The sequence below is a fragment of the Rhipicephalus sanguineus genome, chromosome 11 (genome assembly GCF_013339695.2).
Source record: "Rhipicephalus sanguineus isolate Rsan-2018 chromosome 11, BIME_Rsan_1.4, whole genome shotgun sequence".
Taxonomy (NCBI): domain Eukaryota; kingdom Metazoa; phylum Arthropoda; class Arachnida; order Ixodida; family Ixodidae; genus Rhipicephalus; species Rhipicephalus sanguineus.
The window spans coordinates 69,640,744-69,656,313 of NC_051186.1; the positions used below are offsets into that span (position 1 = coordinate 69,640,744).

A 15,570-nucleotide genomic window follows, 5' to 3' on the forward strand; every position below is an offset into this window, starting at 1 on the left:
TAGCCATTTAAACTGGACTGCTCACGTGAAGCACATTATACTAATAACGCTCTGAAGAAGCTCGGCCTCCTTAAACGACGCTTGCATTTCGCTAATAATGATTCGGTACGCTTATATCAAATGGTATCTTCCCCAATAGGTCTTACTGACACCCTAGTGGTACAGAATAAAGCCGCTCGGCTTATCTCGTCATCCTATACTCACGTTCCATAAGCGTTTCATCGCTAAAGAGAACAACCCAGTCTTGTTACACATAGTCATGCGCAGGCGACATACTCGACTATCGTTATTTGACTGACTTTATTACTGTAATGAAGGTAGTGGACATGCGGCTTGCCCTAGGGAGAAGACAAGGACGACGACGAGCGATCGCTACCTGTGCTGATAGTTAGTCCTTGTCGGAGTAAAACCGGTGTCCAGTTGTCGCGACTCCTACGTTTAACACACCCTCGTTTGAATTGGTGGAAGTGCGGGGTACGCCTGGTCTTCATCCTGGAACTGCTGGAGCTGCGTAGCCGGAGACTACCGCGATCCGTCACGATGGCTGATGCGGGACCGTCCCAGGGCGCTCCCGATACCGCACCAACGCCTGTTTTCTGCCATGGCGCCCTCCGGCAGCGTGATCCTCCCATATTCAGTGGTACAGATGAGCACGATGTGCTACTGCGACCACTGACCATGAAGAAGTTTTCTCGAACGCCATTGATCCTGAGCTCACGCCCAACCAACGCGGAGAAATCATTCACCTTTTACAGCGTTTTCGCGCTTCATTCGATTGCGACCAGCCATCCTTAGGCCGAACATCAACAGTCGTTCACACTATTGACACCGGCCAGCAAGCCCCACTACGACAGCGTCCCTACCGCGTGTCGTCTGCTGAACGCCGTGTCATCAACCAACAAGTGGACGACATGATGCAACGTGGCATCATCGAGCCATCCAACAGTCCCTGGGCTTCGCCGGTGGTCCTCGTTAAGAAAAAAGACGGGTCCATCAGGTTCTGCGTCGACTACCGCAGACTCAACAAAATTACGCGCAAAGACGTGTACCCTCTACCCCGTATTGATGACGCATTGGACTGCCTACAGGGAGCAGAGTTCTTTTCTTCACTAGATTTGCGTTCTGGCTATTGGCAGGTGCCGATGGCAGAGGCCGACCGCCCGAAGACGGCCTTTGTCACACCCGACGGGCTCTACGAATTCACCGTTATGCCCTTCGGCCTCTGCAACGCGCCGGCCACTTTTGAAAGAATGATGGACGCTACTCTTCGCGGTCTGAAATGGAACACCTGTCTTTGCTACTTAGACGACATTGTGGTATTTTCAACCGACTTCGCGTCCCATCTTACTCGCCTCGAGCAAGTCCTGACGTGCCTCGCCACGGCGGGTCTTCAACTTAATTTGAAGAAATGCCACTTCGCTGCCCGCAAGCTTACCATCCTCGGTCACGTGGTTTCAAAAGACGGTGTCCTTCCGGACCCTGCGAAACTTAGTGCCGTTGCCGCGTTCCCGAAACCGACCACCGTTAAAGAGCTTCGAAGCTTCATTGGTTTGTGCTCTTATTTCCGACGCTTCATCCGTGACTTTGCTTCAATCATGGCCCCTTTGACCAACCTTCTCGCCGGCAGTTCTGATCTGTCAGCCTGGTCAACGGCGTGCGACGATGCATTTCAACAACTTCGGCGCCTTCTCACTGCCCCGCCAATACTACGACATTTCGATCCGTCAGCACCAACAGAGCTTCACACGGACGCTAGTGGCGTCGGGCTTGGTGCCGTACTTGCCCAACGCAAAGGTGGCTTTGAAGAGTACGTCGTTGCTTACGCCAGCCGCACGCTCACGAAAGCTGAGAAAAACTACTCAGTGACAGAAAAAGAGTGTCTCGCCATTATATGGGCAATTGGAAAATTTCGCCCATACCTGTACGGACGTCCCTTTGACATTGTGACCGATCATCATGCCCTATGCTGGCTATCTTCGCTAAAAGATCCGAATGGTCGGCTCGCTCGCTGGGCATTGCGCCTGCAAGAATTCGACATCCGTGTTATTTACCGTTCTGGTCGGAAGCATTCTGATGCGGATGCCCTATCCCGCTCACCTTTGCTTGCGGAGCCCGTCTGCTCATCTATTTCCGTGGGCGGTGCCTTTGCCATCAACATTTCCGACATGCCTTCCGAGCAACGTAAAGACCCCTGGATCACCTCGCTTCTCGACTTCCTCTCGAAAAAGACGCCTTCTCCTGTCTCTCGGACGCTTCGGCGCCAAGCCCAACACTTCGCCGTTCGAGATAACCTGCTCTACCGCCGCAGCTACAACTCGATTGGCCGAAAGTGGCTGCTTGTTATTCCTCGGCAACTCCGCTCCGACATCTGCGCCACGGTTCACGATGATCCACAATGCGGTCACGCTGGTGTCTTAAAGACATACACACGCCTGCACCTTCGGTACTACTGGCGCGGTATGTACCGTTTCGTTCGCCAGTACATCCGGTCGTGCCCTACGTGCCAACGACGCAAGACGCCACCTCAACATATCGCCGGCACGTTACAACCGCTACCGTGTCCAGCCCGACCTTTTGATCGCGTGGGCATTGACTTATACGGCCCCCTTCCTTACACTCCGAGCGGCAACCGCTGGGTTATAGTAGCCATCGATCACTTGACGCGGTATACTGAAACATCAGCGCTAATTTCTGCTACCGCAAAAGACGTCGCTGGCTTCATACTCCGGAACATTGTCTTAAGGCATGGAGCGCCTCGAGAATTACTCAGCGACCGCGGCCGTGTTTTTCTGTCCGATGCTATTACAGCCTTGCTGAAGCAGTGTCGCATCATACACCGCACTACCACGGCGTATCATCCCCAAACTAATGGGATGACGGAGCGTTTCAACCGCACCCTTGGCGATATGTTGTCCATGTACGCTTCATCGGACCACACCAATTGGGACAGCATACTACCTTTCGTCACGTATGCATACAACACGGCAACACAAAGCACCACCGGATTCTCACCTTTCTTTCTTCTTTATGGACGTGAACCTTCTTCCACAATGGATACAATTCTTCCGTACCGGCCTGACTCCTCCGAGTTCACAACCGTTTCAAGATCAGCCGCATATGCCGAAGAATGTCGCCAACTTGCTCGTTCATTCACATCGCACGACCAAAGTCGTCAGAAACATCGCCACGATGAATCGACTACTGCGACATACTTTGATCCCGGCACACTGGTATGGTTGTGGGTTCCGCCTACTCCTGCGGGACTCTCCCACAAGCTATCGTCGAAGTACTGCGGCCCTTATCGGGTACTGCAACAAACGTCTGCAGTCAATTACCTCGTGGAGCCGCTCGACGTGTCTTCAGACAAGCGTCGCCGCGGACAAGAAATTGTGCACGTTTCGAGGCTCAAGAAGTACTACGATCCCCTTGTGTGCGCTAGCCCTTAGGTCGCCAGGATGGCTCCCTTATTGCCCGGGAGTGATTGTAATGAAGGTAGTGGACATGCGGCTTGCCCTAGGGAGAAGACAAGGACGACGACGAGCGATCGCTACCTGTGCTGATAGTTAGTCCTTGTCGTAGTAAAACCGGTGCCCAGTTGTCGCGACTCCTACGTTTAACACACCCTCGTTTGATTACAAAAAATGCAGATGTTTAGGGGAAGATGGAAGTTTAAAGAGATGAAAAATTCGTGAACACGTACGGTGTCGCTGGAGGCGACGTTTCGACAAGCGGGCTTGCATGTCTTCAGTTGCAGCCTTGAAGACAAGTCCGCTAGTAGAAACGTACGTACAGCTCCCGCGACGCCCCATGTTCACGAATTTTTCATCACTTTAATACAGGAACTCATCCTTCGCTCAATCGCATATCTTTCCAGCACTTCATAATTTCCGGCCAATCCTAACGCTGAGAAAGAGAGAGAGAGAGAAAATGTAGGAAAGGCAGGGAGGTTATACTAAACTATAGGTCCAGTTTGCTACCCAGAACGTAATTATCGAAGGCAGCTGCTTTACGGCAGAGGTAAGTTAAACACCTCAATCCGTCTTGATCATGCGCACAAGGTAACCCCCCCCCCCCTTCGACAAAAAGCACGAATATCAAATTACGATGAGTAATATATATGGAAAAAACAAAAATTCAAAAGACAAACGCACTGGAAAGAGAGACTGCGAGCGTTCGCCGCCGGCGTGCCATCGCGGAACGATATCTTTTCGGATGCAAATGTTTTTCGCGATTTTCGCGCTTGGCCAGTGGTCAAAGTGACGCTCCGTCCGCGTTATCAGCAGGATCAGCCAGCCTCGAGTGGTGGATGGCAAGAATAGTACAGAATAAGCCATCGCTCCGCGATAGCACCCCTGGGGCTTGGCGAAACAGAAACTGGTGTTCTGAAAACCGAAATCTATGAGCATGCGAAAATTTGCGTGCCTTGAATAAAACTACGCGCACCTCGTTCTTCATTATCTCCCAGGAATGTTTCTGCTATTGCAGTACGTTACTGCCATTGTTACGAAAAAAAGGGCAAACGATCATCTACAAAAATATATCTGATGTGTTGATACCGACAGCCCGATTGACACGATACTGCGTTCTTCCTGCGATACTGCGTTCAACACAATGCACGCGCACGCCAGTCACGTCTTTTAAAATGTTTTCCATGATGTTTTCTTCATTTCTTGAATTGTGTTCAGCAAAGAGGAGAAGTCTGGGCGGCCAAATCAGTTATGATGACGTAATCGGCGTTCGCGTCCAGCAGTTATAATCACGTTGAAACATAGCATTTTCCGAAGTGGAAACATTTCCTCCGTAGTTTTTGCCATAAAGGAAGAAAATATTTAAGAGGGCGCAGAAATATTAAAAATTTCTTGCAAGCTACGGCAGCGCAGACGCGTCTCAGAGGTCATGGGTTGAACCATAGAGTTTCCTACAATACTTACTAGAGGGAACTCTGGCGCTAGTGTCTATGGGAGCTGCAACGCATGACGCTTCAGCCAGCATGGGAATGCATGCGCGTTGCACGCGCGTCGCTGAATTGCGCTGCGGATGCCCGTTCCACGGCCGCGTTTCTTTTTTTTCATGTAGCGGCCGTGCCCGTTCGTAAGCGTAGTCGGTTGTGATCACGGAGTTAAGAAATATTCCGTTGCTGTAAACTTGTGGGGCGTTGTCGCTTTCGAGCGAGTAGCTTATGGTGTGTCCGCGTGTCATTGCTAGGTTTCTTTTCTGTTCGCGCGCTTCGCACTTGTTTCTGTTCACAGAACCGCGATGTGGTCGGAGAAAACGAGGCGTAAATACAGCACCTGTTTTGTCCCATATTGTACGAGTGGCTACCGCTCAAACAATGAGCGGTTCTCATTATTCAGCGCTCCTGTGGACGCAGAGATTTAATTAAGTTTAGCCGAGTGGGAGAATAATATAAAGAGCACAAATCGAAGACTAACTCCGGCGGCTGTCGTTTGTGAGAAGAACTTCAATAATTGCTACACTGAGCATCGTTAGGTGATTACATAGATAATTAGTAAAATATGTGTCGTTAGGTGATTAAATAGATAATTAGTAAAATATGTGTCGTTAGCTGATTAAATAGATAATTAGTAAAATATTTGTCCTTAGGTAAATAAACAGATCATTAGTACTACAGTGGCTAGAATACTAGAAGTGTGATCACCGCCAAGCGGCTGCAATGGGAGGTAGTGACGCCGCCTTGCGACGTTTCCGCTAGGTGGCGCGCGCTGTCGTATACACGTCAGGCTCTCAGGCTGCGCACGTTGTTCAATGCTGGAACTCGCCGGTTAGACGTGATTCTTTCGCCTGTTTACGCTGTTCTTTCGTGCTACATTTGCTGGTCGGACAGCCTTGTCGTGTTTACGTTATGTCTTTTGCGGAGTGTGTGCCATGAGCAGACGTCAGAGCCACTGTTTTGTGCCCAGATGCTCAACTGGGTACAAATCGTGCAAGCAGAAGCTTTCATTGTTTGGAGTCCCGAAGACGACCATTTGTTCCAGCAGTGGCAGCGTAATATACCAAGAGCAGGCGAGCCTTTGGAAAAGAATGCTGCCGTTCCAATCCCCGAGATCCAATCGAAAAGCTATTCGGGATGATTCGTCAGTTATCCGGGTGCAATGATCATCCCACATCGACCCAGTTCCTTACTGCCGTGAATTCCCTTAGCTTTTGCAATTTGGTAAAAGCACCAGACACGTGCAACTGTGCAGGTGACACACTTACGTCATTAGTTGGAACTGATCAAGTGGCCATCCATGTTGACAATTTACTGGACACTGGAAACCTGGACGAAGATTCAAGTGTACTACAGGCATCGACTCTCCTCTCTGACCATGTGTATCCTGTGCAAGTCAGTGGCGGAAGACTGGTGTACTATTTGGCCGGCTATGTGGCACGGAGGAAACTTATGCAACGAAATGCCAGGACTGTTTTGAGCAGGTGCTCAAATCCCTCGAGAACGCAGATAAGGATCTTGCGTCATTCACAGCATTCTGTGATGTTGGAGGGCTTTTGTACTTGTCACCTGAACTATTTTCATTTGTGGAGGCACTGGAGGACACATTCACATCGTGGTTCAGTTATAATAAGCTCTAAAGGGACCAGGGGCGTAGCCAAAAATTTTTTTCGGGGGGGGGGGGGGCTCCAACCATACTTTATGTATGTTTGTGCGTGCGTTTGTATGTGTGCGTGCCTATATACGCAAGCAAAACTGAAAAATTTCGGGGGGGGGGGGGGTTGAACCCCCCAACCCCCCGACGCACACAAGCAAGATCTGACGAGCAACATAATCAAGTTTTTTGTTCTCACACGGCTTCACTTCTTCACGAAATCTCCAAACAAACAGAGAAGTTCTGCAAGAGAAAGATCAAAGCACTTCAAGTTTCGAAGGGCTATGTTATGTGCATCTACCTGTAATGTGCTAGCTTTCTTCCCTACTTTGATTCGCCCAACTTTAAATAAAATGTGTAAGAAGAGTAAAATGCTCTCCGATTTTCTGTGCAGTTGTTAATTGAAAAATATTTCCACTGTGAATACGCAAGAATACTTGAGTTCTTGAAAACTATCTCATGCAAAATGTTAGGTATACTGTATAACAACATGAAGAAAATTGATATCAATGTCATAGTAGCATTCTTTTTTCGTGCTTCTTGAGGTTGCTTATAACCTTATGAAATGGCAATCCCCCCAAAATGTTAATCAGTTACATTTCTCAGCATCAAGGAACGATCGCAAGCAGTGGCAAGCTTAGCTGGCCGCGATGTTTGCGAACGATGTAAAGCTTCACTTATGATACTGTGCGTACGGTCATACCATACGGTGGTAATGTTTGATAATATCTGCCGCAAATTTCATTTCTTTATGAGGCACTTACGCCCTGCATTATAGTAGAGACACTAATAAAAATTTACGCCGCAAACAAAACCATATGAGCCACAAATCAGCCTTGACATGGCAGCTTCGCTGCAGCGAGCCGAGCGAGCGACGTGTAAGCTACAACCAGCGCCACCTAGACAGCGCCGGTCGAGGCATCGGAGGAGAGCGTCAGCGCAGGCGGCGCGGTCTTCACACTTCCCTATTCTAGCCACTGTAGTAGTACACAAATTTGTCTAAACTTCGTTCTTTCGGCTCCGTTTGGCTCCGCGTCGGCTTCATCCGCTTTGTCGCAAAACGAAGTTCAGCAAAAGTCAGCAGTTCCACTTCACCACTTTAACCTTTTGAGGCTCACCAATTCAAATCTGGTCACGAAGTTCACAACGGTCCATTCTTGTATCCGAAAGAAAACCGAAACACAACAATAAACAAAGCCACAAGTGCGTTCGAAGCCCGCAAGCACGAAGACTAGGCAAATCCGTGTACTACCCATCATTCCCATGGTGGCTGAACGATCGCAGAGCCACAGTCCGCTCTAGTTAATTTTAGGAAACTCTATGGGTTGAACCACGACCTCCGAGACTACCAGCTTTATGGACTGTTCAAATATGGTTGTGTGACGTAATTACCGCCTCGCCGCCCTCGCCCTACTTTTCTTTCATCTTCCGTTTCTCGCCTCAATTAAACCGCTGACGCTGATCAAACGCATTCATACAACGGTTGCGTTCGGTTCGGCGTTCGTTGTCGTGTTTCGCCAGCACCGAAAACAGCGACACAAGGTACGAAAACGCCTAGTTTTTTCTCATTTTATCATGCATCATTGTTCAAACTTGCATGCTCAGTTGCAAACACGTGTGTTCGTTGCAAAGCGATTAATGAAAAATGGAGCGTTTGCAAGTTTATAATTCGCCCGCGTTTTCCCCCCCGTAACCGAACCGCATGCTTCGATGCAATCGACCGTGCTTTTAAACGCCGTGGATTTGCGATATCAGAAGCGTCTGACTTACCGAAGTTTATTGATACGTGCGCTGTGACACTGCAAGAAAACGTGCGCGTGAATAGTGATGGTTAATTCTTTGCACGGGGCACTGTACGACTTCGTGCACGTGCAGTGAACGTCGCGTGCTTTGTGGTTCATGACGTTTTTGTCAATGTTTCTTGGATGCGTAAGAATTATAGGGCTACTTCCCGTGCAAAACCGCGTCCGCGTCCGTTACGGTCCATCAATTGGAATGTACGGAATCTTGTGCAGGTAAATGTATGTACAGCAGTGCATTATTACAGCATAAAGAAAGGAGGATGGTGCAGTTGCCGCAGCAAGTAACGGTAATGTATACAGTCGTGAAAATAGGATGGCGCGGTTGCCCCTACAAGTATGCCGTTCTCTCGCCATGGGATGCGCTGCTGGGTAACACATCTTGAGTGGGTTTCCTCGTATACAGCTCCAATAAAGTATAGAGGACAAAAGAGTTAAGTCACACGTAGACACACAGGGCGCTATGTGTGTGTCCATGAGCGTCATATTTTGTCCTGTCCTTTATTCTCGCTCCGAAGAGACCCACTCGAAATGTTCTGTCTATTTGGGTTTCGTTTGTTCCCGTCCTAATGATGTACCAACCAATCGAGTCCGGTGCAATTCTGCACTGCGTACTTTACAAGCCATGCGCTGAGAACTTTTGCGCATTATGTCACAAAGAATAAAAAAAGACATTTCGTACACAACTACTCTAGTCGGCATCGAAACAATTAATTTTGACCGCCACGCAGATCAGTTTTCGGAACTGCCGTTTGTTACTCACACGACAGGGCACTCAGGTCGTTTTATTGCGATACCTAACATATAGACACTCGAGGCGCATTGTGGCCGTCGCCGTCATGTTCCGCATAAAGACCAAATCAATATCATCGCCCTGCGCGTCGTGCATTCTATATGCAGGCGATAGCAAATGTGAAGGCTGCAGACGGGCGTGGGCTCAAACGGAAATGAAACACACCGGCCGGCTCCATTAGGTGAAGGAGCATGAAGGGGTGCCGGTGAAGGGGCTGCGTCGCTCGGGTAGCAACTGCGAACTTCGATCATAAAGGCACGGTCGCGCGCGCTGTGTCGACAGGCATCAGTAGACGGCTCCTATACCCTTGTACGTACTGTGCCCTCACCGCTTACTTCGCGTTGAAGCGACAGACAGCACGAAAACCGCTTCGCTCAGTGGAGCGGCCGTATTACCTTACGCCAGCGTTTTGTAGTGTTACGCCAGATCAGATATTAAAGGAGTTAGCTGCTAGACTTACTTCATATATCATGACAATTTGTTGCTACTGCATTCAATCCTTCGCCCTTGCGGTGAAACTGTGACATCGACATTCTTGCACAGGGCAAAATGAACGAGGACAGATGAGAGGACACAACACTCATCTGACCTCGTTCATTTTGCGCTATGTAAACATGTCGATGCTAAATCACGGACTAGCCCAAGCCACCGTTCTATCAAGAAACTATGACCTTTTACGACCTTTGCAGCACGGAAGGTTCCGCCTTTTACGACTCTGACCTCACCATGCCGAGCTGACTAAAGTAGAGACGCACATTCCACACCCTTCCTCCTCTCTCGCTTGCCCCCTCTCTTGTCCCCTTGCGTGGGCGCCATCGGTGTCTCTCCCTTACCTCACACGAGTGGACTGCGCTCATTCGCATGTTTTCTCACTATTGGCGTAGCGCAACGGGGTTAGAACGCCCCTCTCCCCCAAAATGTTAAGTGCGTGGCACTATGGGCAGGGGCCAGGCTTGTCGTCCAGTGTTTCATGTCGCGTGGTCACGCTCAAAATCAAGTGGCCAATACAGGCATAAAACAATACTAGCAATGCTCAAAACCGGGTTAAAATAAAAGAACAAGGTCTAAAGTAATATATTTAACAGAAATAACCCAGAAGTAATCGCAATAATTAACCTAAAATCGTTAAAGACGCTTTGGAAAAGTGCTTCTGACACCCGCGCCGTGCAAGCGAGGGCGCCACCCACTCGCCAAGCGCGTGATTACTCCTCCCACCGGTGCTTCTCCGGCGCGTTCGTCGCTACATCTGAAGGAAAAAACAACCTTACGGAACTCGCTGCAGACGACACCTATCTCAACTGCCGTAACAAGCAGGAAGCGGATAATGCGAAGCAAAAAGTAACGCGCATGTTGCACACCGAGTTTGCGAATCTCCCTAACAAGATTATACTCGTGCCGGCGATACCCTACATGCTTACCTCAAACACAGACGTTTAGACAGTTCGGTCAACGGAGCACTGGAAATTACCAACGGGAATCGCTGGGTGCCCGTGCTACGCACTTCCCCGGGTTTTGCAGAAGCTGCATTTAGCGCAGGAGTTAGAACTTCACAATCGATACACAAGAGCGACAATTTTTTTTTTCAAATTTGCATGTGCATATAATCACGCACGCACAAACATACATAAAGAGTGGTTGAATCCCCCCCCCCCCCTCGAAAAAAGATTCTGGCTACTCCCCGGACTATCATTGTTCCACAGCGTGCCGCACCCAGGAAGTGCGATACGATCTAGTCGCACTTGGACCTTTTTACAGACCAACACGGCGACGCCGACGGCTCACATTTCGCTCGGAGCGTCCCTGTAATTGCTGTCGCAATGAAACCACCACCGTCCATCGCAAGGCGACGTACGCGCGAACATAATGTGTCCTCACGTCACCGTGGCAGCTATCTCTACGTGCCACCGCGGTGACAATCTGCGTCCGTGACGTCAAGTAAGATCTTTATGCAGGGAGTGTTGGGTGGTATTCTGTAAGTGTCCACGAAGTATAAGCTGTCCATTTCAATGCGCTCCGATTGGCTAAATCTTGATAGCGAGCGTGCCGGCACCAGTAGTGAACCCAAGTTTCGATCTCTCAGTGCACTCTGAGACGCACAGTCCATGCATTTAGTGGACACTTGCGGTAGACCACACGTGGACGCAGTATCTACTGAGAACGGAGTTTTAGTGGCGAGTTTACGCCTTGCGCAGGTGTGGCGGGTAAAGAGTACAGCGATCGGTTCAGCGACCATGCTCGGAGTGATGGTCGCAACGGCCCAGGAGAATCGGCATGGCAGCGACATGGTTCACGACCAGTCAGAACCGGTTCAGTCGAACACCTCGCCGGCGGACTCGAGTTCCGGCACCGACGACGACGCCGAGCAAGTGGTGAGATTAGGCACTGTGTATACACCGACTTCATATCTGTGACAGTCTTGAGTTTTCAGTGTCGTTTCAGCCGATCTCCCCAAATATATTATTATTATTATTATTATTATTATTATTATTATTATTATTATTATTATTATTATTATTATTATTATTATTATTATTATTATGCTGTTGTTGTTGTTGCTTGAGATCATATCTTGTTTTCGGAATATTCCACCCATATCTCGGCCAGCCCGCCTTAGTGGTCGTGAGCGACGTGCTCTATATGGACAACGGCGACAGGAAAATGGCTTCTCAAGGTATTACAGTAATTCTGTCATTTGGGGCAACAACTACAGATAGGCTACACAGCATCTCCTTCTATGTTTTAACAGCGGAGCTGTTTATGCCGAGCGTAACCTGTCCGGTCTGGACAGTAAACTATCATCATCATCAAGGGGCACGCGCTCTCTCCGTCATCTTCACCTCCTGCTTCGCTTCCGGAACACGTGCGCCGATTTTCCGGCGGGGGATGGAATAACTCTGATGAGCGAGACAACGAGTAGAGAGAGAGAGAGAAAGAAAGAAAGAGAAAGAAATTCTGGGGGAAAATATTTCTTCGCGAGGCGAGATTCGAACCCGCGCAGCCACGCTCCGAAGGCGAGCGTCTTAACCACTCGGCTATCCAGGCACGCTAGCAGAGCGTAGCTTAGCCGTGTGTAGCGTAGTGTAGGCGAACAATGAAAACGGAACGACGCGCTTAGGTGGTTTCGGAATCGTCCGCACTTGAAGATGCGCCAATAAGGAATAGGGGTGGCGCCAGGATTTTTTTACTGAAGGAAGGGGGGCACTCATCACAAGAGAGTTCCTTCAGGGGGGCAGGGAACTTACGCATTGTGTTTTGACTATGTTTGCTCTCGGGGGGGGGGGGGGGGGGAAGGGGGGGGATGAGATGGGAAAGGAGGAGGGTAGAGAGTAGAACATACAATAGAGAGAAATAGAAAGAACGAAAGGCAGAAAGAAAAAGTAGAGAAAGAGAATCAAAGAAAGAGAGAGAAAGAGATAGAAAGAAAGAGGAAGCGATAAAACAGAAAGACAAAGAAAGAAATAGAAATTAAAAGAGTTAAAGAAGACACAAAAACAGAGAGAAGCGAGAAAAAGAAAGAAATAGAGGAAAAAAGAGAGAAAATTGACAAAGCTTAGCGAAACAGCAACAGCCAGTGCTACCTAAGGACCCATCAGCTCCGCTGCCTTTAGCATTGCGTTTCCAGTGCAAGCTACGCTTTTTTTTTAAGGAAGTAAACAAAGTGATCATGGCGATAATTTCGTTTTGTATAGCTTTACTGTTCTATATTCATCCCGGGGAAATTCTGGTGATCTTTGACGTCGTGATGACGTCATATGGTGACTTCATTACGTGATGACTTTTTGCATCACCCGTGTTTACGCCGACGGTCAATTTTCGTGTTTGATGGGGCTTCTAAAGCTTTCGCATTAAGAAAAGGATTCTAAAATCACGGCCCGTAGTGGGTTGAGAGCCATTCCTCTAGAAACCAACCAACCAGCCGGTCCGACGCGTAGCGGGTGCGAGCTTGCTTGCTTGCTTGTTCCCGTTTGTTGGCTCTTACCCACTACGGAGGATCGGCCATGAAACCGGTGGTTAATTTAATTATTATTTTATATATATATATATATATATATATATATATATATATATATATATATATATATATATATATATATATATATATAAAAAGTGAGGAATAAATCAATTGCCGAAGGAATAAACGAAATTTTAAGAATGACTAGTCGATATGGAATAAGGAGCAGAATAATACCACAATATGAGAAACAATGAACGAAGGAATGAAAGGAAGTCTGGAGGAATAAGTTAACAGGGAATTCTTCGTGTCTCACCGAGAAATTCGCATAGGGCTGAGCAGACGTTCCTGTTGCTGACGCCAAGAGGAGACGCCCCAAGGGAAAGAATATTTTGAGAATTCAGATTAATTCTTAAGTTTCTGAATAACATTTCGAAATGCTTTTTTCTATGCCTAATGAATCGACGGCAGGTAAGCAAATGATCCATCACCGAGAACAAGAACAGGACGCTTTTCTGTCCCTCTTTTTTTTTTCTTTTTGCTCGAGCCTTCTTCCTCTGGGTGTACTGCGAGTCCACGACTACCTGCAAGCAAGAACAGCAAACCGTGTGGCAGACACCGACGTAGAATCGTAAGACCTCTTATTCGATGTAAGAATTATGGTAGACTGGGCGTGTTGGTTCAGCATATTTGAAGCGTACGACGACAACGGACAAAAGGGAGAGTACACACACACAAGCGTTCCGTGTGTGTGTACTCTCCCTTTTGTCCGTCGTCGTCGTCACGCCTTACACTTTATACAAACCTCAAACCACCTAAGCGCGTCGTTCCGTTTTCATTGTTCGCCTTGGCCGCTACATTGTAGCGATGTCTTTTCAAACACCGCTACATTCCGGACTTTGCAAGCGATAGGAGAGACGCTCGACCCGCGTGATCAGTGGCATATAGCTTCATTTATACTCATAGGAGGCTATATGTTATTGGAACGAGCCTATGGTAACGGTGTTAGTTATAGATGTGCCATCGAACGAAGTGAAATGTCGTGTGACGTCGCCAGAACTGTCGTTACGTTCCCTACACTTGTGTGTCAGTCGCGCTACTCTCTAAGAAAAAAAGAACCCAAGTATTTGGGGAGTATTTCTGCCACACAACTACCCTAAGAAACAAATCGAGTATTTGGGGAGCATTTCTGCCACGCAACGATAATCGCCATCTGGCTTGCTCGCGTTTCCTTTCTTGAAAACCCGGCTCAGCCCAGCTCTCGTCACTTTCCTGTCAAGAATGCTATGTCACGCTGATAACGCGCGCGCCGTTCGTGACCGGGAAGTGTTGGGACCCCGGTGATAATGGAGTATTCAAGGGACCATAGTGATAACGCGAGGAAAGTACGCGAGGTGGATGACGGTTATATAGCGATGGGTCTCGATTGCGAGAAGGATCATTTGGGAAGTGAATTAAAATATAATTTTTGCTGTGTCCAACATTTCGTGCTGAGTGCCCTAGCATACTGAGGAAGCCTGCAGCAGACTGCACTTTTTATAGCCTCAGAAAGTTTCAATGTACACGCTCAACCATGAGGCGCCGATTTAGCAGCCACACAACTGCGCTTATCGGACCGTGTATTTATAGATGTATTGGTAACTTGGAAGTTTGTACTTATGGCGCACATGGCGCGTTTGTTTGATCCTCCTATGTTGATTTCCCGCTAGAGGCACTAGAGGGCTCAGCGTCGGCTTGAGTAACGAATCAGCCGAACTAGGGACCACATTGGCGAAAGGGGTCGATGACATGCGCGCCATTTCCCCTCAGGTGCAGATAGTGGTATGCACAATACCGGAGGTACCGGTGCGTGACGGCAACCTGCAAAGAGCGGTTGTCGACGCAAACAAAGAGATATGGCAGATGAGTAGAGAGAAAGGCATTGAGGTAGTGGAAATAAACAGAGAGGTGCACAGGTGGGGTGGTTTTCGAAGAGACGGAATACACTTCGATAGGAGGCTTGGTCATGAGGTGGGTTGGCGTCTTGCAGGACGCGCAGTAGCTTTTTTGGGGGGCACGCGGGCCCTTCGGTGCCCATGGTAGCTTGTAATGAGGAAAACAACCAGGGGGACTCTTTGACAGGTAGTATAGCGAAAAAACAGACAAAAGGTAAAAGAAGGGAGAAGGCGCGTGTTGCAATTAGTTACATTAACATGCAGGGTGGCAGAAAAAAGGCAAAATGGTTAGAAATTGAGGGACAGTTAAACAAGGAACAGATAGGTGTTTATGCAGTTACAGAAACACACCTTAGAGACTTGGAAGAGCCACCACATATTGAAAATTATGTTTGGGAAGGATGTAACAGGATCACATCAGAAAGGAGAGGTGGGGGGGTTGGAATGCTAATTCATAGCAGAACAAAATGGGAGAGAGTGAAACAAA

At 48.4% G+C, this 15,570-nt stretch overlaps 1 protein-coding gene across 1 annotated transcript in view; it reads left to right on the forward strand.

Annotated features, from left to right (window-relative positions):
* LOC125760359 (uncharacterized) overlaps nucleotides 1-15,364 on the forward strand; it is a 102,112-nt gene extending 86,748 nt beyond the window's left edge. The window contains exon 2 of the mRNA XM_049420324.1: nucleotides 15,291-15,364. The gene's annotated coding sequence lies outside the window, so the exon portion shown is untranslated. The remainder of the gene's footprint in view (nucleotides 1-15,290) is intronic.
* Nucleotides 15,365-15,570: the final 206 nt, after the last annotated feature.